The sequence below is a fragment of the Phoca vitulina genome, unplaced genomic scaffold (assembly GCF_004348235.1).
Source record: "Phoca vitulina isolate PV1807 unplaced genomic scaffold, GSC_HSeal_1.0 scaffold14, whole genome shotgun sequence".
Taxonomy (NCBI): Eukaryota; Metazoa; Chordata; class Mammalia; order Carnivora; family Phocidae; genus Phoca; species Phoca vitulina.
Genome location: NW_022589717.1, coordinates 1117391 through 1143643, shown reverse-complemented (window position 1 = coordinate 1143643; position 26253 = coordinate 1117391). Strand labels below are relative to the sequence as shown.

At 38.0% G+C, this 26253-nt stretch overlaps 1 protein-coding gene and 1 non-coding gene across 2 annotated transcripts in view; both read left to right on the top strand.

Annotated features, from left to right (window-relative positions):
* Positions 1 to 26253, top strand: part of QRFPR (pyroglutamylated RFamide peptide receptor) — a 44477-nt gene that overhangs the window by 5702 nt on the left and 12522 nt on the right. The window lies entirely within an intron of this gene.
* LOC116637679 lies at positions 5591 to 5721 on the top strand. Its single transcript, XR_004300537.1, has one exon. It is a non-coding gene; the product is annotated as a small nucleolar RNA SNORA63 (small nucleolar RNA).

Sequence of the window (26253 nt, the reverse complement as noted above, 5' to 3'; positions counted from 1 at the left end):
CTCCCTGCAATCCTGCTGTGAGCACTGAAAAGAATTTTCTAAGGATGACTGGTAAATTGACTAAAAGCAATTACAGAAACGGAATTCCAAAAATAGCCTAAGTAAGGGCAGCCTCACTGGGAGAAGTGCACTTTCGTGTATACTTGCTACATCTGAAGACTGCTTGCTTGGGCAAGAAAATATAAAAACTTATTTTCTCAGCAGCTGATAGGAAAATTCCTCTCAGAGTGGTGGTCCTCAGTCTTGTCAACACATAGAATCACTCAGGGAGTTTTTAAAATGATGCCTGGTTCCTACCCTTGGAGATTCTGATTTAATTGGTCTGAGTACCCAGGTATTGGATTTTCAAAAGTTCCCCAATTATATAATTTGTAGCCAAGGTTGAGAACCACTGATGTAATGCAAATGCTGACATCGCTGAGACGTGGGCTATTGTGAAGATGAAAAGAAATAATGGATATAAGGTGCTTCCGTAGCACAGCGCCTGCCCCATATGCCCACGCAAAGTTGCTCTATATTGTAAGGAAAAAATAGCCGTCGGAGTTACAGTGGTTGGAGGATGCACAAGTCAGTTGTATAAAATGAAGCTAGACATGGAACTCTGAGGCAATTCTCCCATGATACTCAGTCAATCACGTCTTTACTAAAGCCTTGAAGTTTTTTGGAGTCTTTCAAGGTGGGTTTAGAAAGACGTCGAAAATGATTAAAATGTTGGGATACCTGAGATATGACGAAAGACTAAAAGAATTATTCTCTCATCTGGAGAATAAAACTCTAGTTTTAAGTTAGCACACCCCCACAGCAAGGTTTTCAGTCCGCGTTACCCAGAGCCTTGGTGTGGAGCAGGCAGGTTCCCAGGCTTCATCAAAACAGCTCCCTTCTCTCTTTTTAATAAATTGGGTTTTGCATAAGATTTCATGTTTGTAAAAAAGGATTTTACTGGAAGGAAGAAACTGGAGGGAAGGAGGGTAGGAGAGAAAAAAACACTCACTGTACATCATACAAAAATTTTAGGTGGGGGGCACCTGAGTGGCTTAGTTGGTTGAGTGTCCATCTCTTGATTTTGGCTCAGGTCATGATCTCAGGGTCGTGAGATCAAGTCCAGCAGAGCATGGAGTCTGCTTGAGATTCTCTCTCCCTCTAGAGAGAGAATGCTCTCTCTCTCTAAATAAATAAATAAAATCTTAAAAAAAAATTAGGTGAGTTTTTACAGATTTCAACCTGATAAATTGTGAAATGGGTTATTAAAGGAAGTTGTTGGGGTGCCTGGGTGGCTCAGTCGGTTAAGTGTCTCCCTTCAGCTCAGGTCATGATCTCATGATCCTGGGATTAAGACCCGCCCCCATCCCCATCTGGCTCCCTGCTCAGCGGGGAGCCTGCTTCTCCCTCTCCCTCTGACCCGCCTCCCGCATGTGCACTCTCTGTCTCTCTGTCTCTCTCCCTCAAATACATAAATTAAAAAAAAAAATTTTTAAAGGAAGTTGTTGAATTATTATGTGGTGAAAAGATCTTAATTTGGGGGGCCAGCTCAGAGCAGAGGGATTACACTGGAACTTCTTCGGGTCTATTTTATTATTTGATTAGTGGTTAGAAAACATCACTTACAATAATAATTTTCCCTTTTCTATAACATTTTAGAAACTTCAGAGTTCCTGGGGGAGATTAAATATGGTGAAACTGATATAAAATCAACAGTATTATGGGGCTTTTAAAAAACTTTTAACAGGAATGATGAAAGCTGTTGTCAAAGAATAGACTCACTGAAGTAGAGAAGTTTAAAAAAATAAAAGAAGTAAATCAAGAGAAGGCCCAACAACAGTAGTTTGGAAGTCAAATAAAAAATTGTGCCATAGGGCTAGCCTCTGGGTGATCTTCTCTTGAATCAATTATATGCACACTTTAAGAAAACATGCCACAGTCAAGAAATTCACTAAGTTTTCTCAGGAGGCTGGAAGGTGGTAGTAACAGCAGTAGGATTTGTATGAGTCTCTACATAGGGCAACAACATTTTACAGTTAAAATAAGGACACAAAAGGATTTGGCAATGAGAAAATTTGAAAAATTTCATTGTGTACTTAGGAGGCATAAAAAAAATTCCCTCTTTCATTTGCTTTTCTAGAACATAGCTTAGCATGTTCTTTGACCAGTGGTTGGTTTATTAGGATTTTTGTTTGCAAGTAGAGAAGCCCATCTTAAACTAACTTAAGAAAAGGGGGCAGGGGATATTCTGTCTCATGGAACTGAAAAGCTCAGGATTAGGTCTAGCTTTAGGCACAGCTGGATCTCGGTCCTCCAACAGTGACTCCAGGGCTCTGCCATTCTCCCTGCCTGTGCCCAGCCTCACTGTCTTCTGTAGTGCAGTTTCATTCTTGGATTAGCTTGGTCAGTTCGTTTGAAAGATGGTCCTGGAGCTATTGGCTCATGTTTTCTTTGAAACTCCCTATTTCAGGGGTGCCTGGGTGGCTCAGTCGGTTAAGCATCCAACTCTTGGTTTCTGCTCAGGTCATGAACTCAGGGTTCTGGGATCGAGCCCCATGTCCAGCTCCACACTCAGCATGGAGTTTGCTTGAGACTTTCTCTCCTTCTCCCTCTGCCCTTTCCCCTTCTCTCTCTCTCTCTCAAATGAAAAAATAAATCTTAAAAAAAAAAAAACAACTCCCTATTTCAACTCAAATGTGTATCCACAGATAATTTTGTAGTTTCATTTCCTATTTTAAAATTAAGAACTGGGGCACCTGGGTGGCTCAGTTGGTTAAGTGTCTGCCTTCGGCTCAGGTCATGATCTCAGGTCCTGGGATCAAGCCCTGCGTCAGTCTCCCTGCTCAGCGGGGAGCCTGCTTCTCCCTCTCCTTCTGCCTGCCACGCCCCCTGCTTGTGCTCTCTCTTTCTCTCTGTGTCAAATAAATAAATAAAATCTTTAAAATTTTTAAAAAAATAAAATTAAGGACCGATTTCTAATGATTAATTCTGAAGTAGTCAAGTGTTTAGTGTTTTTATCTATCTAGACAAGACTAAATTTGTTCTTCCTGTGGCTGTGTTTCTGAGAAATACATCATCTATAGTACCAGGAACACTGCAGATTATTAAGGACTAGTGGAATTCTCCTTAAAATATAATGTGTTCTCATAACCTGGGAGAAATAAAAGAGATAGACAGTTTGGTGCGATGAAAATGAATATGTACTCTAGAGTGGACAATATTGGGCTCTAATCCTGTTGCACCATTTATGACTCATAAGGCTAGTAACTACATTTCCTTGCATTCTGCCTGCCCCTATTAGGAGACCAAGGAGAGAAGTTATAAAATTGTATCTGATGTTGCCCCCCAGTGGTCAATGCAGCAGCAGAAATTACAACAAGGATGCAAGATTTATATTTTTTTATGCTGTATTTTATCAAAAATATTAATGCATATCCAGCTTTTATGATTTCCCATTGTATTTCAGTATGAAGTATGCAATATTTACACATTTCCACCTATAAAACTTGAAACAAACTTGAAGGTCCCTTTCAATGCATGCTTAAAAAATATTATTTGAAAAAAAAAAACTCTTTGTAAAATTGAGAAGCATTTAATATCTGCAGTGTTCTTTGCATGTTGTCAAACACCGTGTTTCGCATTGGGACAATTATTTTATTTCTCTTTGCTATGGTTTCCCCATCTGTACATTTGGGAAAAGCTATGCCTACCTTATAGGGCTGCTGTGAGAATGAATGACCCTGTGTGTAAAGCACCTGGCACTTAGTGGGTAGTCAATGGAAGGAAGCTGATTGTTGTTTACAGTTGCAAAGTATTACTATTTAAAATGTTAGGCATGTTTGCGTACAATAGATGTATAGCTAATAAGGATGATAGAGTTAAAAAACTAATTGCAATATTAATTTCTCAAAGACCTCTGATATGCATTTATATAAAACCACTATAAATAACCCTGTCCATGTATAACTTATTTTTGTTAATAAAGTCTTGAATAATTACTGTGAAAATACTCCTATCCTCAAACAATGAAAATTCAAACTAATCGCTTGTACTCAGAAAACAGAAAAGAGTGTTTGCTTTCATTTATCTTAGAAGCAATTATACATCCTGAAAAGAGGCTGAAGTGCTAAAAGATTGGTTGGGGCTGATATAGATTCCGTAGTTCCTTGCCAGGCTCGTGTATCTCTGCCCAGGACACTGCAGATTGGTAGGCACACGGTTGCCACACTGGTATTAATACAGAGCCATCCCCAAGACTCATGCCCCGGTCTTGTAATGCAGGACTTCCCCATCCCACCCCCAGGGAACCTCCCTTGATTGTGAACCTAGGCTGCCAGTAACCTTGTGAACATTCTTGCTGTCTAGCTCATGGCCTGAAAAGGGCTCATGACTGCCCCTCAACGTGGCCACCGGAGTCAGGGTGAAACAGTGACATCAGTTCCATGACTGCTGTCCTTTGCTGCCCTAGCGTGCTGGCACAGATGCTGGGATCTGGGCAATTCTGACTGCCAGAGCCTCACTCCGCACCGTAGAGAAGTGGGAATAATGATATCAAAATGAATGCCAAACTCCTAGAGCTTACTGTGTGACAAGTATATTATCATGCCCATTTTACAGAGGAGAAAACGGAGGCACAAAAATGGGGTTAGTATCAGTTATCTCTTTTGCATTGCAAACTTCTCAAACCTTAGTGGATTAAAGAAACCACTGTTTTGGGGCGCCTAGGTGGCTCAGATGGTTAGGCGTCTGCGTTCGGCTCGGGTCGTGATCCCAGGGTCCTGGGATCGAGCCCCACATCGGGCTCCCTACTCGGAGGGAAGCCTGCTTCTCCCTCTCCCACTCCCCCTGCTTGTGTTCCCTCTCTCACTGTCTCTCTCTCTGTCAAATGAACAGATAAAATCTTTAAAAAAAATTAAAATAAATAAAATTTTTTTAAAAAAATAAAAGAAACCACTGTTTTTTGTTTTTGTTTTTGATTTTTTTTGCTCGTGATTTAGTGGCTCAGCCATTTGGCTTGTCTCCACTGGGCAGTTCTTTTGCTAGTCTCACCTGAGGGCCCTCATAAGACGAGGTTCATCTGGTGGCCTGATAGAGGCTCACCATTTTCGATGGCCTCAGCAGGGACAGGCTATCTTTGTCCCATGTGGTTTCCTTCTTCAGCAGGGTAGTCCCCAATTCTTTATGTGGAAGTACCGTGTTCCAAGAGAGTGAGAGCAGAAGCTTCAAAACCTCTCGAGGCCCAAGACTGGAAGTTGCACCGATGTCACTTCCGTGATAAAGCAAATCATGGCACGGCCCAGATTTAAAGAGTGGGGAAGGAGGTCCCTCCACTTGATGAGAGACCTGGCAAAGTCACATTGCCCGGGGTGAAGGGGACAGGGTGTGGGGGAGCTTGCAGACAGTGACAGGGGAAATTGGAGCCTTTTTTTTTTTTTTTTTTTGTATTTTCATCACTTTTTTAAAGGATTTTTTTTACAGTCAACTTGTCAGTGTTAGAAACGTCCCTACACTGGTGCTATATTTAGATTGTAAACAGCAAAACTCTAAACATGCAGTTGGGATATCTGGAACCTCATGTAGATCATAAGAGTAGTTAAGAATAGTCATGCTTATGCAGGATCTAGTTATAATGTAGCTGTAAAGTGCTGCCTTGTCTTTGCCCCCTGCTCAAAATAAAGCTGTTACCTTTCTAGCCCTGTCCGCCATGGTGCTTAGCAGCCAGGGATGCATGGTCTCAGACATGTTTACCAAGTAAAACACTGACTAGAGGGACGCCTGGGTGGCTCAGTCGTTAAGCGTCTGCCTTAGGCTCAGGTCATGATCCCAGTGTCCTGGGATCGAGCCCTGCATCGGGCTCCCTGCTCAGCGGGGAGCCTGCTTCTCCCTCTCCCACTCCCCCTGCTTGTGTTCCATCTCTCGCTGTGTCTCTCTCTGTCAAATAAATAAATAAAATCTTAAAAAAAAAAAGAAAGAATAGTCATGCTTTCCACTGTATCTGCATTTACTTCATAGAATCATCAGTTGTTTCATTATTTTTATTGCATTTTCTTTTTCTTTTATTTTATTATGTTATGTTAGTCACCATACATTACATCATTAGTTTTTGATGTAGTGTTCCACGATTCATTGTTTGCGTATAACACCCAGTGCTCCATGCAGAATGTGCCCTCTTTAATACCCATCACCAGGCTAACCCATCCCCCCCCCCCCCCCCCCCCTACACCCCTCAGTTTGTTTCTCAGAGTCCATAGTCTCTCATGGTTCGTCTCCCCCTCTGATTTCTCCCCCTTCATTTTTCCCTTCCTGCTATCATCTTCTTTTTTAAAACATATAATGCATTATTTGTTTCAGAGGTACAGGTCTGTGATTCAACAGTCTTACACAATTCACAGCGCTCACCATAGCACATACCCTCCCCAATGTCTGTCACTCATTAATCTATCACATTTAGGACATTGCTCATGCTCATATAAATAGGAAGTGCTGCTGCCGGGATTTGCGAGCAAGAACTGTGCTTCTGTGTCGGGCTTTTCACCACAGCAACTCTACCTGAATGGGGCATGAGTTCTGTTTCTGCAATGCGTTGTTCCATCCCCTGCTTCTACCCTGTTTGTGCACAATGCTGCTTACCCAGTTAGACCTCAGATACTCTATTTCTGGGACCTGGAGGACAAATTTCTGAAATGAAGAGTTGTCCTGGTCTTTTCCCCAGAAACCTCCCTGAGAATGGACTCCTGCCCATGGTCTCTCGGTGGCTCTGCGCACCTGCCTGCTGACGCCTGCACCTTAACACACACATAGTCATAGAAGTCCATATTGACTCAGGTTTAGGAGCCCTGTCAAGCCAGTCTACAGATTGAGCTTGGCTTTTTAAAACTTTTCCTTTACTGCATTATCTATAAACAATAAAGAATTTATTTTTATAAGGAGGAATTTTATCGGGTCAAAATCTAATCTAAGTATCAATATAAACCTGATCCAAGCAGTGATTTCCTCAGTGGGTCTGAGGAAGAGACAGTGGAAATGTATTTTAAGAGGACAGTTTTACTTTTTTATAAAAAGGCAGGGTGATGAAACCTTGGAAATTGGCACTGATCTAATGCTTAAAACAAATTAAAGGAAGACTTAATGAAAGAAAACTTCACTCTGGGCAAGATGTAGATCCTGTTAAAATTTTATATTACCTATCAATAAATCATTAGGTATAAAATACAGATCTTCACACTGTGTTTGCAAGATGCACAAACAGCTGGCTAATTCAGTGAGCACACTTTTCAAATTAGATTTTCAGTGGTGATGAAATAATGCATGTGAATTTTATGACTTTGAAGATACAATCTATTTGTTTATTTTTGTTTCCTCCACTAGAATATGAGCTCCATAAGGTCAAAGACTTGATCTCTCTTGTTTATCCAGCACTTAATTGTGCAGGAACAGAAAGCTCTCAATACCATATAGTAGGTTCTCAATAAATATTTTTTGAATGTATTGAAGTATATCACCTTATTTGTCCTTGTACTAATATTTGAGGCTTTTAAGAAATCAGTTGTATTTATTTTGGGGATATACAAAAGAATGAGATTGTATTTATCTTTTGTATATAGTCTTTTTTGGTTGCAAGGAACAAAGATTCAATTTACCTCAAATAATTGGAGTTATGGCAAGCCTATTTTGTAGCAGTAAAGAAGAGGGGGATCTCTTGAATTTAAGGACAATAACAGGTGGGTCTCCTGGAAATTGAAGGGGGATCTAAAGCAGCAGCTGTGTGGAGCTCAGCATGAAGAATTCATGAATCTCCAGGGCTCGGCCATAAATGTGACTTTGGTCCACTGCACCAGTGGACGAAGGCTTGCTTATTAAGTCTGATTGCTTTCTACTACCATAGTGTGCAGTCTTTCAGTTTATTCAATCTTTTTCCTACCATATTATCTGCCACCTTCTGCTTTATATTCTTGGAAAACTGAATAAATCCTAGTGCTCCAAGTGTCAAATTCAAAGAGCCTTAGTCCAGTGACTAACACTAATGTAAAATAATTTTGATCTTTACTTACATGTCTCAAAGAAATTTTAAAAGATTTTAATTCATTACTCACAAGACTGTTCCTTAAAACCCCTTTCTTCCATTTCATTCGGGTCTTTACTATTACACTTAGTAGTGTTCCACAGAACACTTTTCACCTTGCAAAGATCACGTGTCTTTTCAGGTCACCCCAGACTGTAGACACAATGTTGCCACACTAATATTAATACAAATCCATCACTGACTCATGCCCCCATCTTGTAATGCAGGACCTCAAGGTCTCTCAACTTCCCCATCCCACCCCAAGGAAGCCTCCCTTGACTATGAACATATGCTCCAGTTCCTTGTGGACACTCTTGCTGCCTACTTCCTTCCCTCCATCCTCATCAGCCTATCTCCTTCTTCACTGTTCTCCCTATTTCTAATCCTTCTCACTCCTTCTCTCTCTTTCTTTCTGTCTCTCTCCCTCCGCCTCCCACCCTTTTTCTCTCTCTCTCTTTAAATCTCAGTCTTATTTATGCAAATATCCCATCCTGATATCTGACCCAAATTATTCTGCACAATCTGGTGAATAAAATGGCCCATAGAGGGAACTATCCAATAGGCATGTCTTTTAGTTAAGGAGAGAAAGAAGCTAGGAAAACTCATACCCTAATTTTAGCCCTGTTTTATTTGTTTGTCTTTAGATTTTCTACTTTCTCATAACCCTTGTGGCCCCCACTCTTACTCATGGCTTTGTTTTGAAGAAAAGATTCACACAGCCGTACTCTCAGTTTCGAAAAGGAAAAAAAAAAAAAAAACACTTTACTGCTATTGTAAAAATCTAATAGAAACAGAAAGAAGAAAAGGGAAATCTACGCATAGATGAGAGCAATAGTAAGCAGTAAAGCAGAATAAGACAGAGTTACATCAAATGGGGTACTTACAACCTCATCAGCTGGGGAAGCCCCTTGGAGATAGCCAGGCTGGAGTCTGGTTTGAGAGGCCTGGGTGGAGCATCCTCCCCTCAGGTGAGACTTCCAACTGACCATCCCCATAAGGGCCATATTTATGGGACAAATGACAGGGCCTGAAGTTGAACATTTGTTCGTTAGCCTACGTGCAGTTTGGAGCAGCTGCATTTCTGTGTCATCACGTCTTTACATCTTCAAGGAGCCTGGGCTAGGTGTGCAGATCCCATTCTGGGGGGACAGCCCAGCTTGGAGCCGGAGGGGAGGTTAGGCAAGATTTACAACTCTTGGCATCCAGACCAAGAGGGCCAATTCTGACCCGGAAGCCAGCTAATGTCAACTAACCAGGCTCCCAAGGACACTCATGCAACACAAGTCTCGCAAACAACATTCTTGAGCCTGCCTGTGTTTATGCAAGTCGCAGTGGTCAGTTATGCAGGACAAATCACAGAAATCCTCATCCCTACAATACAGGCTTTTCTGTATATCCATTGGCTTCATCTCACAATGCATCCTTATTCTATTTGCTACGTCCTAGCCCAAAGAGAAGCAATTTGACTGGCTTAGACTTTGGGTCCAATATGGTTCAATCAGTAATGGGCTAGGAGGAACAGGTGGCTTCATGTGACCCATATAGGGCTTCTCCTTCCACAGAGCTGGAGAGAAAGGTCACTACTTTAGCCTGGCAGGATTGGCGGGAGGTAAGATGTAGTTTGGGCTCCTTCTTTAGGAAATCCCTAGAGGCTGAAAATGCACTAGGCTTGCATGGATTGCAGAGAGGTTAATTGACTAATTCATTTCTTTTAAATTATCTGTGGCATTCTCAAATTTTTGTAAGAACAGTTCTCTGTAATATATTTGCAATGTTATTTCAATAACAATGATGAGAATTTTAAGTCAGCTAAGTAGGAACCTTGGTTATTATCTAAATTGGCTTTGCTTTATCCTTGTCAGACTTCATTTTCAATGGTCTTTCTTGTAATAAACATGTCAAAGAAAGTTTTTCTGTATTTAAAGTAACTCTGTATACCTGCACTTTTTTTCTTTTCCTGGGGAAAGGTATATAGCAAAAAGTAAAAAAGAAAAAAAAAAAAAAAAAAAAAAGAAAGAAAAGAAAACTTTTAAGAAGGGAGAGAACTGGGGTAAAAACATCCACACTTTTCTAATGTTGTCAGAAAATCTTGACTTGCAGATGTTACTGACAGATGGGAAACTGACTATATGAGAATGGAATTTGATTATCTTCCATTAAAAACCTTCAGGAAATCTCTAACAGAAAAAAATTATTAAGTGAGAGGCATGCAAGTCAAAATTCTATACGGAGCTATTTGGGTTCTGCATGGCTTCTATTCATCTTTTCCCCATGTTTTCAGGTCTTGGTAGTAGCAATGTCGAGTATTACAGACAATTGAAGTTATTAATTTCTTTTAAGGTACTGACATGAAGAGGTAAATAAAAAATGGCTGCTTCACTGGTAACTAGAAGATACTTTATTTGGGGAAAAACTGTACTGGTTCTTATAATTTGAAAAGGGAAAAGAAGCTCCTTGTCAGAGAAGCAGCCTAAGGGAAGGAGAGGCTGCTCCTTTACTAAAACAGTTCTGCCGGCACAGTAGGTCTTTAGGTCAAGTAGTGGTAGGACCCACTTGTGGCCCAGTTACCTCGGTAACGAAAATGTTTGTGTCAGGAAATAGTGTTCCCTAGGAGCAAAACAGTCTTCAATATACTGTGTACTTTTCTGGCCACTTAGAATCTGCTCCATGGACCAGCAGCATCAGCATCACCTGGAACCTTGTTAGAAACAGTCTCAGGCTCCATCCCAGAACCTACTGAATCAGAATCTGTATTTTAATGAAATTATCAGTGTGGTGCCTATGCAGAAGGAAGTTCAAGGCTGGTTTATAATATACCATTGCTGTGTTCCACTTTTGCCTCTGAGGAACTCAGGATAGATTATTTTGACCAATGGTGAAGGGCTACCAGTTAGCAAATAGATTGGCTAAAACTTCTCTTTAATTATCTGTTATACCATAGAGGCAGTTACTACAATAACCAGGACTTATGTCATTACAGCTTATTTTTCCAAGTCATCATTATACCGAGAAGGGCACAGAATTTAATACACAATCAGCTGTACTTGTGGGCTTGATTTATTGATGACAAAAATCAAGCTGACCCTAAATGGGTGAAAAATTCCTGAGTAAATAAGCTTTTATGAAACGGATTACTCTGGTTTTCAGAAATTACAATTTTCCTTAATAAACCTCTAGGTTATTGAATGCTTTTTCTCCTTTCTGTAACCAATGTCTGGGTTTTCACAATGAAATCAATGGGATTTTATTGTCAAAGTATATTCTTTAGATGCTGAAAGACCTTTTCCATTTGTTCATTTATTCACGCATTTACGCATCCAACTATTATTTATTGAATATAGTAATAAGCCAGCCACTATGTTGAACTCTAGAGACAAGGGTGAATGGTACACCATGTAGATATTTTAAAGGTTTTGAGAGATACCAGGCTTCCCGGAAAATATAAGTAGTTCTGTAGGCCTGGACTTTAGCATTCAAAGCAGGAGTGGTGAGAGATGAAACTGGAGAGAAAGGAAGACAGATCATGAAGAGCCTTCTAGTGCTATTTTAAGGAGTTTGAATGTCATTTTGGAGCAGAGGCATCTCTGTTCTAGGGCAGTGAATTTCGAAGTAGGAGTTGCAATGTCTTAATGAGTCAGGAAATTATTTGGCTAGTCAGGATTAGCAATTGAGAAAAAAACCAAATATATTAGAATATAAAATATCAAAGAACATTTACATGGTAAAACTTTTGGTTGTGTGTGTGTGTATATATATATACACACACACAGAAAGAAATACTTTTACGTGTGTGTATGTATATGTGTAATGGAAAGGTATTTCTTATTATTGTAGGGTTTGGTCAAATCCACTGCTGGAAAGGGAGTCTGGTTAGAGCAAGTACAGTTGACCATGAACAGGTTATAACCCAGCAGGACTCAGCAACACCATGATTCGGGCTTATTGCTACACAGTGACTATACTTCAGTTCAGCCAACTCTCACAACTGGGTTACTAAACTGGAGAAATTGATGATGCAATTTATAAGGAACACAGATAATTGAAGAACTGATTTACCTCTGGTTAGTTGCTAATAAAGTAGTATTTTATTCCTCTTGGAATGTGTGGGTATAAATGAGACTGTGACAAAGGAGAACTGTTTAGATTAGATTATGGCAGAAGACACAAGTGGTGGCTGAGTGGAAGAATGGCTGTCTTACATAGGATTTTTGCCTAGGGCCTCCTAGCTCTCTGTTTTTTATTACTGCAATAAAAACAGCTTTTACGGGAAAAAAAAAGTATGTACTCTTTCTGGACACTATATTTTAATTTTTAGACCGTGTGAAGTTAGAGATCAGTAAATTATAGCATAGGAGCCCCACTGTTCAAATAAATTTTAGAAAAACATTACCCCAGGGGCACCTGATGGCTCAGTAGATTAAGCAGCTGCCTTTAGTTCAGGTCATGATCTTGGGGTTGGGGGCCCTGGGATGGAGACCTGTGTCAGGCTCCCTGCCCCTCGCCCACTCATGCTCTCTCTCTCTCAAATAAATAAATAAAATCTTAAAAAAGAAAAGAAAAGGAAAACATTACTCCAATAAGATTTGAAAAGCTAATGTTTAGAAAAACAGGGTGGGAAAGCAATAGGAAATGTGAAGAATATAGAGATGAGATGTAGAGAAGAAGGAATGGAGATAATCAACATCTTTAAGTCTAAATATACACACAGGCAGAGAATAAAGTTGTATTAATTTGGCAAGTAGTGAAGTAATTTAAAAGAATAGCATTGATGCTTCCAAACCATTGAGATACACTGAATACTCACTTCTTTGTAAGGCCTGCACTAGTTCTTGAAAACCTGTGATTTAGGGGCTGTTTTTCAGGGTGGCAAAGAGCATAGACTCTGGAGCCAGACTGCTCACTGTATCACTATGGAATATAGGAATGACCTTAGGGAATTTGCTTTAGTCCTCATTTCTTTCTACAGCTGGAGATAGTAACAATTTCTACCTTATAGTGTTGCTGTGAGGACTTTATGGCATTCATGGCTTGAGTTAATGCTTGCTAGAACGGTACCTAACACATGGTAAATGCTCAATAAACGTTACTAGAGTGGAAGTTAGTCCTTTAATTTTGAAGATCATCATCAGTGGCTCAGCCAAGGACACTTCTGGCTGGTATAGGGTACTAAACAGGGACAAAAGAAGAGAGAGCAGAGGAGAGCAGAGATGGAATTTCATGCTGTTGCAAAACTCCAGAAGTTAATGAGAGCAGTGCAGAGAAAGAGATGAAAGATAACATATTAGTCAGGCTTCTCTAGGGAAACAGAACCAATTTTATTATTATTATTATTATTAGAATTGGCTTATATAGTTATGGAGCCTGAAGAGCCCCACAATCTGTTGTCTGCAAGCTGGAGAGACCCAGGAAAACCACTGGGGGTGATAGTTCAAAGGCCTGAGAGCCAGAGAGCCAATGTGTAGATTCCAGTCTGAGTCTGAACGGCTGAGAATCAGGGACCTCCAGGGTAGAAGAAGATCAGTTTCTCAGCTCAGGCAGTCAGGCGGAGAGTAAATTCAACCTTCCTCTTTTAGTTCTATTTAGGCTCTTAACAGATTAGATGCCCACTCATGTGGGGAGGGCCATCTGCTTTACTCAGCTCACCAATTCAAATGCTAATCTCTTTTGGAAACGTCCTCACAGACACAACCAGAGATATTGCTTAACCAGATATGTGGGCATCCCATGATCCAGTCAAGCTGACATCAAATTAACTCTATAACAAGAATTCATCTATATTCTGTCTTCTCATTCATTCATGCATTTGTTCATTCATTCACCTATGGGTCATATACAACTTAAGGCTTTTTGAATACAGAGCAAGACAAAACATAAACACTCCCAACTGTTCTTCATGGAAAGAGAGCAGACATTAATATTCCACAAATAAACATTTCATTACAAAGTAGTATTCCAAACAATTCAGTTTGAATACAGTCAAGGATAAAGGAGTCAAAATATTTAAAAACCAAAAGCAAAATGTTGAACTAAAGTTGATTGAGAAATGACAAAAGAAAAATATGCATTAAAACAATATTGGCAAGTAATGTCTAGAATGCTGTCTATAGCTTTTTGCTTTATTACCCTAATGTTTAATCTGGGCTCATTTAATTCTATTATTTGAAAGTCTTATTATTGCCATTAATGGAGAGGAAAAAAAACCAATTCAGTTCTTTTTCTAAAATAATATTTGTAGCTATTAGAATAATGAAAATTAGAAGAAAAATACCATAAGACACAATTTTACTGTACTGAACTTGTTTTCTGGCACAAATGTACACCCAGAAAATTCTTCTTATAAAGCAATTGAAGGAAGCACTCTGAGCAGAACTACAGAATTAGTATGAGATTTGGCTCCACAGAGAAAAACCTGAAGGTTTTGCAATCTGTTAAGTCCCTACTCATTCTAAATCAAAGTCTTTCTGGGGATCACTCCAGCCCATGTACGCACAGAATGCCAGTTGTCTTTCATGCTGCCACATTCTTAAATATGTAAAGGCAACTAAGGATTTGTAGACAGTTTGAAGAAAGTTTGCAGAATAAAAGGGAACAAGACAGATAAGTGAAATTAGAAGAAATGGATTATTTATAAATATATTTAGAAATAAAACTCTAAGTAGTATTTTTATATTTACAGACATATCCTGAAAAATGTCTTCTCATTTAATATTTTCCCAGTGGAATTAGTATTTGTTTTGTTTTGTTTTTAAGTAGGATGTGGAACCTAATGCAGGGCTTGAGCTCACAACCCTGAGATGGAGACTTGAGCTGAGATCAAGAGTCAGATGCTTAACCAACTGAGTCACCCAGGTGCCCCCAATTTGTTTTTAAGTCTTGAACTTCTACAATAAATGTGTCATTCAGCGCCACAATTTTTAAGCTCATGTTTACATAAGAAAAACTTATGTCCCCAAAATTAATAAAACATTTTAAACAAAAATGATACGTAGAAAAATTCTTGAGCTATATTCCAAATATAGTTGGTAGAACATCAAAATTACAAATAGATGTTTTGAAAAGCATGCCTAGTGTCCACAAAGGGCTGTGTGTGCCAAATGTTGCTGATATCGGAGGAAGCATCACATCATTTTATACATTCTTTGCAATTGAGCCATTCTTTGCAACTCTTTGTTAATTCTTGCAGAGAAGACTGGCTTTGAGAAGAGATGGATGAAGAAGATGTTGAAGAATCCTTTAAATATCATGCTGACAAATTAACAAGTACTGAACTTGTTTAGAATATCAGTTGGGGGGGGGCGCCTGGGTGGCTCAGTCGGTTGGGCAACTGCCTTCGGCTCAGGTCGTGATCCCAGGGGTCTGGGATCAAGCCCCTCATCAGGCTTCCTGCACAGCAGAGAGCCTGCTTCTCCCTCACCCTCTGCTATTCCCGCAGCTTGTTCTCCCTCCATCTCTCTGTCAAATAAATAAATAAAATATTTTTTTAAAAAAGAATATGAGTTGGAAAAGTTAATCACAGTGATAACCTGGAAAGCATATAATTAAACCACTAGATATTGCTTGCTGAAAATAATTTGATAATTATTAATGATAATAATTATCTTTGAAAGTGGTGGAGATATTATTGCTTGATATTTCTTATAATGACATGCAAAGAATTCTATAAACATGAACTAGAGGAGAGTAAATAAAGCTCTGTTCTGCCTCCCTGAAGATCCATTTAGGTCTCCCTACCTCAGTATAAGAGCGATAAAGAATCTGTAAGCTTTTGAGGGCGCCTGGGTGGCTCAGTCGTTAAGCGTCTGCCTTCGGCTCAGGTCATGATCCCGGGGTCCTGGGATCGAGTCCCACATCGGGCTCCCTGCTCCGCGGGAAGCCTGCTTCTCCCTCTCCCACTCCCCCTGCTTGTGTTCCTGCTCTCGCTGTCTCTCTCTGTCAAATAAATAAATAAAATCTTTAAAAAAAAAAAAAAAAAGAATCTGTAAGCTTTTGAGTCTCATAGTTTGCCTGAAATTGTACCTTTGCAACCCAGTTTACCCATGACATCACTTTTCACCACCAATGACAATGATTATACTCAACCCCCCTCTCCTGTCAAGTTTCTGGGCTGTTCCTTTCTTCATGAATAACAGAACAACCAAGGTTTTTGTCCCACTGTTGTTGCAAATTTTACCTTCATTTTTCTAACATATTTATTAATGTTTGCTATTTGCTATGCCTTGTTGAAAAAGAAATATTTATGATGCACCATGAAAATGCTGATACAGAGCAGCATACATACATACCATTTGATTACAACCATTCTGTTTTTGTGTAAAGAGCATTATTTTAAACATTTTATATAGTAAATGATGGTTTTACTGTGTTTTAGTTACAAGTTACACTTGAAATGTGTTGGAAATTTAACTTGGCTTTTTAAATAATGGGAAATAGGCTACCAGTGCACATTTCACACAGAATATCTCCTTTTCACGAAGGAGTTACCAATGTTGAGTAGGAGATGTCTGGATTTAAGGAGATACTGACTTCATAAATCATGAGGAAGTTTCTCTGAAAAGAAACACTTTTGAGAATAAGAAAAAACTCTTAAAAGTGAAAATATGACCGTAGAATTAATATATAAATTATAAGAGCTAGAAGACAAAGACAAGTGAATCTCCATAATGTGGAGCAAATAGACAAAGGAAATTTATAAGGCAAAAAATATATATAAACAAAAGTGGTAAACATAAGAATATCAATCCAGGAATTCCAACATCTGATTAATAGGCATTCCACACAATAAAAGCACAGAAATAAAAGAGAAGTCTCGAAATTCTAAAGGTGCAGACAAGGCCAAAGACAAAGAGTAAAAAATGACACATGCTTCAAAAATTCCAATTTTTGGAATTTGGAACACAAAATTCCAATTACAAAGAGATCAATAAAAGCTTCCCAATAGTAAGCAGGATACTTGTAAGGGAGAAAAAATCAGATGGACAATAAAAATGCATTCACGCTAAAAGTCAATAAAGCAAGGTCTTCAATATTCCAAAAGAAGATGATATTGAATTTAAAGTCATATTATAGCCATTTTCGGATATGCAAGAGCTTAAGGAGCTTACTTTAAAATCATTATTTTGAAGAAATTACTTGGAAAATATTCACATGAAACACAAGAAATAAGAAGCCATGAAATTAAAGAAACAGTGGAGAAGGAATCCAATGAGAATGAATTTTAAGATAATAGCTATACAGCAGTCTCAAAAAAAAAAAATTAAAAAACTTCAGTCATCAAAATTGGAAGTCAGTAGGGGCACCTGGGTGACACAGTCAGTTAACCATCTGACTCTTGGTTTTGGCTCAGCTTGTGATCTCAGGTTCGTGAGCTTGAGCCCTACATCAAGCTCCATGGAGTCTGCTTGAGATTCTCTCTCCCTCTCCCTCTGCCCCTCCCACTCATGCTCTCTTTCTCTCGAAAATAAATGAATAAATCTTAAAAAAATTTGTTAGTAGTCTTCTAGAAGAATCTTAAAAGAACAAATATTGATGAAGTCCCAATAGTTCATTTTTGCTTTTGTTTCCCTAGGCTTAGGAAACATATCTAGTAAGAAATTGCTATGGCTGATGTCAGAAAGGTTACTGCCTGTGTTCTCCTCTAGGATTTTGAAGGTTTCCTGTCTCACATTTATATCTTTCATCCATTTTGAATTTATTTTTGTGTATGGTGTAAGAAAGTGGTCCGGTTTCATTCTTTTGCATGTTGCTGTCTAGTTTTCCCAACACCATTTGTAATTGATTTGCAGTAAATATGCTATGTGAAAAGTTGAGATATAATAGTAAGAGTAATGAGGATGCTGATGATGGTGATGATGACAGCAATAAATGTAGCTAACATTTGTGAATGCACTTTCACATAGTGCTAAGCACTGTTGTAAGCACATTATACTTATTATTTCATTTGATCTTCTAACAGCTATATGGGACAAGTACTATTATCATCACCTACTTTAAAGATAAGAAAACCCAAGACACAGAGAAGTAAGATAATTTCCTTTAGGTCTCACAGTTAACTAGTGGTAGATCCAGGATCTAAACATAGGCAGTAATTCCAGAGGTCACACTATAAACCACTAGAATGTGTTGAAAGAACATACATGTTTCTTCTTCCAAATAGAAAAAAATGCAATAAAAAACTCCAGGAAAAATTAAATAAACAAAAATGCTCTGCTAGAAAGTTATGGCCCAGATTAAAATATGGCATACTTTGGAGCAATAAGTAAGTTAACAAGGATCATAATTATAAAATCAGAGAAAAAGAAATGTATTTAGAGCATACATGTTGGCTTTGTCATTATAGTGTTTAGTCATAATAATGAAAATGCTGTTTATAGTTTTAATCTTTTATAATTAAAATGTAGGTCAAGTGCAGAAGACTTAATATGGCTATGAAACAGAATGGAAAGCTATCCTGGTTGATAAAGTAAATGTAAAGACAAGCTGACAGAAGTTTGAAGGAAGAAGAGAGAAAGAAAAGGAGGTGGAATATCATTATCTTGCAAAGTGGGGAACAAGATAAACTGTTGGAAGTTGATAGGCCAGTGAATAGGATTTTAAGTATATTACTGTATGAGTCTAAGATAGAGGAATCTACATGCAAGAATTTAGGAAATAATCTCCCAAAACCTTTCCAAAGGAGTTATTGAAGAGTGTTATTACTACAAGAAAATTAAAAGCTGTAGGGAAAGGAATAAGAGGTGATAAAAGTGAACCAAAAGCCCATCTATCCTAGAAGAAAGTCAATATATATCATGTAAAATCAGTAAATGAAGAAAAGGCATCTAAAGCACTTTGTTTCAAGATGTGAAATTACCTGGTAGAAGAATTAAAAACAAGTAGGTGTTGGGGACTAGGACAGCAGGTGAGCAAGGGTGGGCAGAGACCTATTCTTTTTCATTGTAGCCCTTCTGATTTTAAACCATATGTTCATAATTCTGTGATTTAAAAGACATTTTTTGGGGTGCCCAGGTGGCTCAGTCAGTTAAGCATCTGCCTTCAGCTCAGGTCATGATACTGGGGTCCTAGGATCAAGCCCCACGTTGGGCTCCCTGCTCAGTGGGGAGTCTGCTGTCCCTCTCCCTCTGCCCCTCCTCCTCCCTTCCCCCCACTGGTGCTCTCTCTCTTGCTCACTCATTCTCAAATAAAAAAATAAATAAAATTAAAAAAAAATAAAAGACATTTTAAAAACGAAAGTGACAAAAAAATACTTTGCACCTGAAAATCTCCCAAAAAGAAATCTCCAGGAATTACACTGGAGAATTCTATGAAACATTTAAAGAATTAATGCTACCTTTACACAAACTTTTCCAGAAAATTTAAGTGGAGGGAACAATTATTAATTCATTTTATGAGGCCTTTATTACTCTGATAAATCAACCAGAGAGAGACAATACAATAAAGGGAAAACTGTAGGCTACTATCTTTCATGAAATTAGATACAAAAACCTTGGTTTTTAGCAGACAGAATCCAACAACATATAAAAAGGATGATCAAGTGGGATTTATCCTAGGTATATAAGACTGACTCAATATTGACTCAAAATTTATTAAAATAATCAATGTAATCTACCATAGCTAATCAATGTAATTAGCTAAAGAAGAAAAATCATATAATTATAGCAATTGGCAGGGAAAAAACATTTTACAAAATCCAGGACCATTCATGATAAAATTCACAGCAAGTTAGAAATAGAAACTTCCTCGACTTGATAAAGAAAATGTAAAATGTAAAAACCTACAACTAGCACCATATTCAATGGTAAAAGACTGAATACTTTTGTTCTAAGAGCAAGGATGTTTGTTCTCACCACTCTTATGTAACATAGCTCTCAGAATTCAAGCCACTGCACAAAGGCAAAGAAAGGAAATAAAAGACATACAGTTTGGAAAGGAAGAAATAATACTATCTTTATTTTCAGATGACATTATTTTCTGCATAGAAAATTCCAAGGACTCTACCAAAAACTCCTATAATAAGTGAATTCAGCAAGGTCACAGTATACAAGATCAGTGCACAAAACTCAATGGTATTTCTACATATTAACAAGTAACATTCAGAAACAAATGAAAAATACAATACTACTTATAATTAATCCAAAGAAAATGAAATACTTAGGTATACCATGAAACAAAGCATACAGGCCCTATATGCTGAAAATTGCAAAATGCTAATAAAGGAAGTCAGAGAATACATAAGTAAATGGAGAGACATACTATGTTCGTGGATTGGAAGACTCGATGTATTAAAGATGCTTGTCTGGTTTTGGGATCAAGGTAATTCTGGCTTGAATGAGTTTGGAAGTTTTCCTTCCATTACTATTTTTTGGAACAGTGTCAGAAGAATAGGTATTAATTCTTCTTTAAATGTTTGGTAGGCCTCCCCTGGGAGGCCACCCAGCCCTGGACTCTTGTTTGTTGGGAGATTTTTTGATTACTGATTCAATTTATTTCCTGGTTATGGGGCTGTTCAGATTCTTGTTTCAGTTTTGATAGTTTATATGTTTCTAGGAATTCATCCATTTCTTCCAGATTGCCTAATTTGTTGGCGTATAATTGCTCATAATATTCTCTTATAATTGTTCATATTTCTGTGGTGTTGGTTGTGATCTCTCCTCTTTCATTCATTATTTTATTTGGGTCCTTTCTCTTTCCTATTTAATAAGTCTGGCTAGGGAGTTTCAATTCTTGTTAATTCTTTCAAAGATCCAGCTCCTAGTTTCATTGATTGGTTCTACTGTTTGTTTGTTTGTTTTTAATTATTTCTATATCATTGATTTAAGCTCTGATTATTATTTCCCTTCTCCTGCTGGATTTAGGCTTTATTTGCTGTTCTTTTTCCAGCTCCTTTAGGTGTAAGGTTAGGTTGTGTATTTGAGACTTTTCTTGTTTCTTGAGGAAGGCCTGTATTACTATCTACTTCTCTCTTGGGACCACCTTTGTTGTATCCCAAAGGTTTTGAACTGTCATGATTTCATTTTCATTTGCTTCTGTGTATTTTTTTAAATTATTCTTTAATTTCCTGGCTGATCCATTCATTCTTTAGTAGGATGTTCTTTAACCTCCATGTATTTGTGGTTCTTCCAAGTTTTTTCTTGTGGTTGATTTCAAGTTTCATAGCATTGTGGTCTGAAAATATGCACGATATGATCTCAATCTTTTTGTACCAGTTGAGTCTGTTTTGTGATCCAGTATGTGAACTATTCTGGAGAATGTTCCATGTGCACTTGGGAAGAATGTGTGTTCTGTTGCTTTAGGATGAAATGCTCTGAATATATCTGTTAAGTGAAGGTCCAGTGTGTCATCCAAAGCCCTTGTTTCCTTGTTGATCTTCTGCTTAGATGATCTGTCCATGGCTGTGAGTGGGGTGTTAAAGTCCCCTATTATTACTGTATTATTATCAATGAGTTTCTTTAAGTTTGTTATTGATTTATATATTTGGCTGCTCCCAGTTAGGGGCATAAATATTTACAACTGTTAGATCTTCTTGTTGGATAGACCCCTTTATTATGACATAGTGTCCTTCATCTCTTATTACAGTCCTTGGTTTAAAATTTAGTTTATCTAAATAAGGATGCCTACTCCAGCTTTCTTTTGATTTCCATTGGCATGATAAATAGTTCTCCACCCCCTCATTTTCAATCTGGAGGTGTCTTTGGATCTAAAGTGAGTCTCTTGTAAGCAGCATATTGATAGGTCTTGTTTTGTTTTGTTTTTTTTTAATCCATTCTGGTACTCTGTGTCTTTTGATTGGAACATTGAGCCCATTTACATGCAGAGTAATTATTGAAAGATATGAATTTAGTGCCATTGTGTTACCTGTAAAGTCCCTGTTCCTGTAGATTGTCTCCATTCCTCTCTGGTCTTCATTACTCTTGGTCTCTCTTTATGCTCAACGTGTCCCCTGTAATATTTCTTGCAGAGCTGGTTTAGTGTTCATGAATTCCTTTAGTTTTTGTTTGTCTTGGAAATGCTTTATCTCTCCTATTCTGAATGACAGCCTCACTAGATAAAGCATTCTTGGCTGCTTATTTTTCCCATTTAGCACGTTGAATATATCATGCCAATCCTTTCTGGCCTGCCAGGTCTCTGTGGACAGATCTGCTGCCAGCCTTATGTGTCTACCCTTGTAGGTTAAGGACCTTTTCGTCTCTAGCTGTTTTTAGGATTTTCTCTTTATCTTTGTAATTTGCAAGTTTCACTATAATATGTCCTTATGTTGATCTATTTTTGTTAATTTTTTTGTGTGTGAGTAAAGGGATAGAAGTTTATTAAGTGAAGATACAGAAAAAGCTCCCAAGAGTGAGAGGGGTCCCAATAGAGTTGCCTTTTTTGGTTGATTTTTGAGGAGAGTTCTCTGTGCCTCTTGGACTTGAATGCCTGTTTCCTCCCCCAGATTAGGGAAGTTCTCAGCTATAATTTTTTCAAATAAAGCTTCTGCCCTTTTTCCCCACTCTTCTTCTTCTGGGATTCCTGTAATTTGGATATTATTTTACTTTATGGAATTGCTGAGTTCCCTAAGTATGCCTTTGTGATCTAATAGTTTTCTTTCCATATTCTTCTCAGCTTTATTATTTTATTTTATCTGCATCATTTTATCTGCTTTATCACTGATTTGCTCTTCTGCTTAGTTCATCCTCATTTTATGGCCTCCACTTGGGACTGTATCTTGGTTATAGCATTTTTAATTTCAGCCTGACTAGATTTTAGTTCTTATATCTCTACAGTAAGGGATTCTCTAGTGTCTTCTCTGCTTTTTTTAAGCCCAGCTAGTATCTCTATAATCATTGTTTTAAATTCTATTTCAGACATCTTACTTATATCTGTATTGATTAAATCCCTTGCTATGAGTACCACATCCAGTTCTTCCTTTTGGGGTGAATTTCTCTCGTCATTTTGTCCAAAAAAGAAAAGAAGAAAGAAAAAGAAAACAACAACCACAAAGGAGACTTCAGGAAGTGTTGCTGGTGTATGCTGTGTGAACTCTGCTATTGTGTTTTGTCTGCTCTTTCCTACTGGTCCATCCTCTACAGAGTTCCTCATTCCTTATAGTGGGGAGTGTTTGGACCTTTAACCAGGTGTGCTTTGCTGGTCTGAAAGTTAAAGTAATCTTGACAAAAAAGAATGCAGTGGGAGGAATCCTTTACCTGATATTAAAGCTTCCTATGTAGATAAAGTAATCAAGACATTATGGTATTGGCAGAGATAGACAGATGAATAGCATAGAATAGAGAATTCAAAAATATATCTACACAAATATGCTCAACTGCTTTCAGTAAAGGTGCATGTCAATGGAGGAAGGACTTTCCTGTTCAACAATTATTGATGAAGCAATTGACATTCATAGGCCAAAAGAAACAAACAGAACACACAAAAACTCCTTAAATCTCACACTTTATATAAAAATTCTCTCAAAATGGATCATAGAGTTAAAAGTAAATGCAAAACTATAAAACTTATAGGAAAAAAAAATGAGAAAATCTTCACGATTGGACACAGAGTTCTTAGAGTTCTTAACTGACACCAAAAGCACAATGCATAAAAGGAAAAATTGATAAACTCACCTCATCAAAATTAAACACTTACTCTGTGAAAGCCCATGTGAAGAGATGAAAAGACAAGCTAGACTGGGAGAAAATTCTTATAAAGCATATATCTTTTGTCTGACAAAGGACTAGTGTCTAGATCATATAAAGCACTCTTAAACCTTAGTTGTGGAAAGACAGTTCAATTAGAAAACAGACAGCAAAAGATATGAAGGGACATTTTATCTGAAAGAATATACAGACAGCAAAGAAACACATGAAAACATGTTCAGCATTATTAGAAATCAGGGAAATGAAAAAAAAAAGGCAAGATATCACTCTACAGCTATCAGAATGACTAAAATTTAAAAAATGAAAAATCTAAATTTTGACAAGAATATGAATAAACTGGGGTGCCTGGGTGCACATTTGGTTAAGTGTCTGACTCTTGGTTTCTGCTCAGGTCGTGGTCTTAGGGTTGTGGGATTGAGTCCTATGTCAGCTTCCACACTCAACACAGAATCTGCTTTAGACTCTCTCTCTGCACCTCCCACCTGTGCACTCCCTTTCTCTCTCTTTCTCTTGCTCTTTCAAATAAATAAATAAATCTTTACAAAAAAAGAATATGAAGAAACTGGGTCACTCATACTTTGCCAATAGGAATGTAAAATGATACAGCCACTCTGGAAAATTGTTAGACAGTTTCTTATAAATGTAAACATGCAATTGCCATACAACCTGTAAATTACATTCTTGGGCATTTATCCCAGAAAAATGAAGACTTGTGTGTACCAAAACCTGTACACAAATATTCATAACTGCTTTATTTGTAGTAGTAAAAAACTGAAGTAGCCCAGATGTTTTTCAATGGATGAATGATTAAACAAACTGGGGAATATTGGTAAGCCATACAAAAGAATAAACTACTGATACATGCAAAAACTTGGATGAGTGTCCAGGGGATTGTGCTGAAAGAAAAAAAGGACAATCCCAAAAGGTTATGTATTGTATTAATTTATGTAACATTTGTGAAATTAGAAAATTTTACAAATGGAAGACAGATTAAAAATGGAAGAAGACAAATGGAAGATTGCCAGTGGTTAGGGACAGGGATGGGCAGAGGCAGGAGGGGCTTGGTTGTGGTTATAAAAGGGCAGCAGGAGGGACCCTTGGGTGTTGGAACTGTTTAGTATCTTGATGTGGTGGCAGATACCTAAACCTACACAAGTAATAAAATCATATAGAACACACACACACACACACACACACACAGGAAGGACTTAAGTAAAACTGGAAAATCTGAATATAATCAGCAGATTGTATTAATGTCCATATCTTGGTCATAATATTTTACTATAATTTTGCAAAATGTTACCATTGGAGGAAACTGGAAAAACTACACAAGGGATCTCTCTGTATTATTTCTTACAACTGCATGTGAATCTATAATTACCTCATAAAAATTTCAATTAATAAAAAGAAAAAATGAAAAATGAAAAATAAATCAAAGAATGTCTGTCACAGTGATTGTTACATACCAAACAACCCTCTTTTATTTCAGGCAGCATTATTTCAATCATGCAAACCCAACCAACCCCAAGAGTTCTGTGCCTCTGAGTTGAGAATCTCCCCAAGCAACAGGCAGCACCCACAGGGAATATGTGTGTGTCCGGTCCTAGGAAGGGCCAGACTTCTCTCATCAGAGAGATTACCAGAAGAAGAAGCTGAAAAAGGAAGGGAGGGTTGGAAATTTAATGAAACACAGAGAAAACAACAACAACAACTCTTCAATGCCTATTTTGCTTTAGTCTTCTAGACCTTGGAAAATAATGTCCAAATTTAAAAAGAGCATATCAAAAATGGTTAGAATGAAAATAAAGATCTAATATAAGTGAGTAGATGGGAAAAGAGCATCTATTTATTTTTTTAAAGAACTCAAAGCTTCAGCCTAGATAAATACCATGCCATAACATTGAAGAAACTTGGCAATGTAATCAAGATAACACTGTCAGGGGGCACCTGGGTGGCTCAGTCAGTTAAGTGTCCAATTCTTGATTTAGGCTCAGATCATGATCTCAGGGTCATGGGATCCCGAGCCCCGCATCAGGCTCCATGCTCAGCACGTGGAGTCTGCTTGAGATTCTCTCTTTCCTTCTCCCTCTGCCCCTCCCCACACTTGCGCACTCAAATAAATAAATAAATAAATAAACTTTTTTTTTTTTTTTAAAGATTTTATTTATTTATTCATGAGAGACAGAGAGAGAGACAGAGGCAGAGGGAGAAGCAGGCTCCCCGCGGAGCAGGGAGCCCGATGCGGGACTCAATCCCAGGACCCTGGGATCATGACCTGAGCCGAAGGCAGACGCTTAACCGACTGAGCCACCCAGGCGTCCCAATAAATAAACTCTTTTTTAAAAAAGAAGAAAACACTCTCAGTAATTTCGTAGAATATTGGTTGAAGAAATATCAGAGGGATGAGTTGGGCTAATGCTGTCTGGATGCATTAAAAGGATAAGATGACAGATTATAGAACTACTACAACAGTACAAAATTCTCAAGTGGACTATGAAATAAGATAATTAAACATTTATGAGACAAGAAAACTGCCATATAGCATGGGTGTATTAAGTTAAGTGAAGGTGACATAGTGAAAAG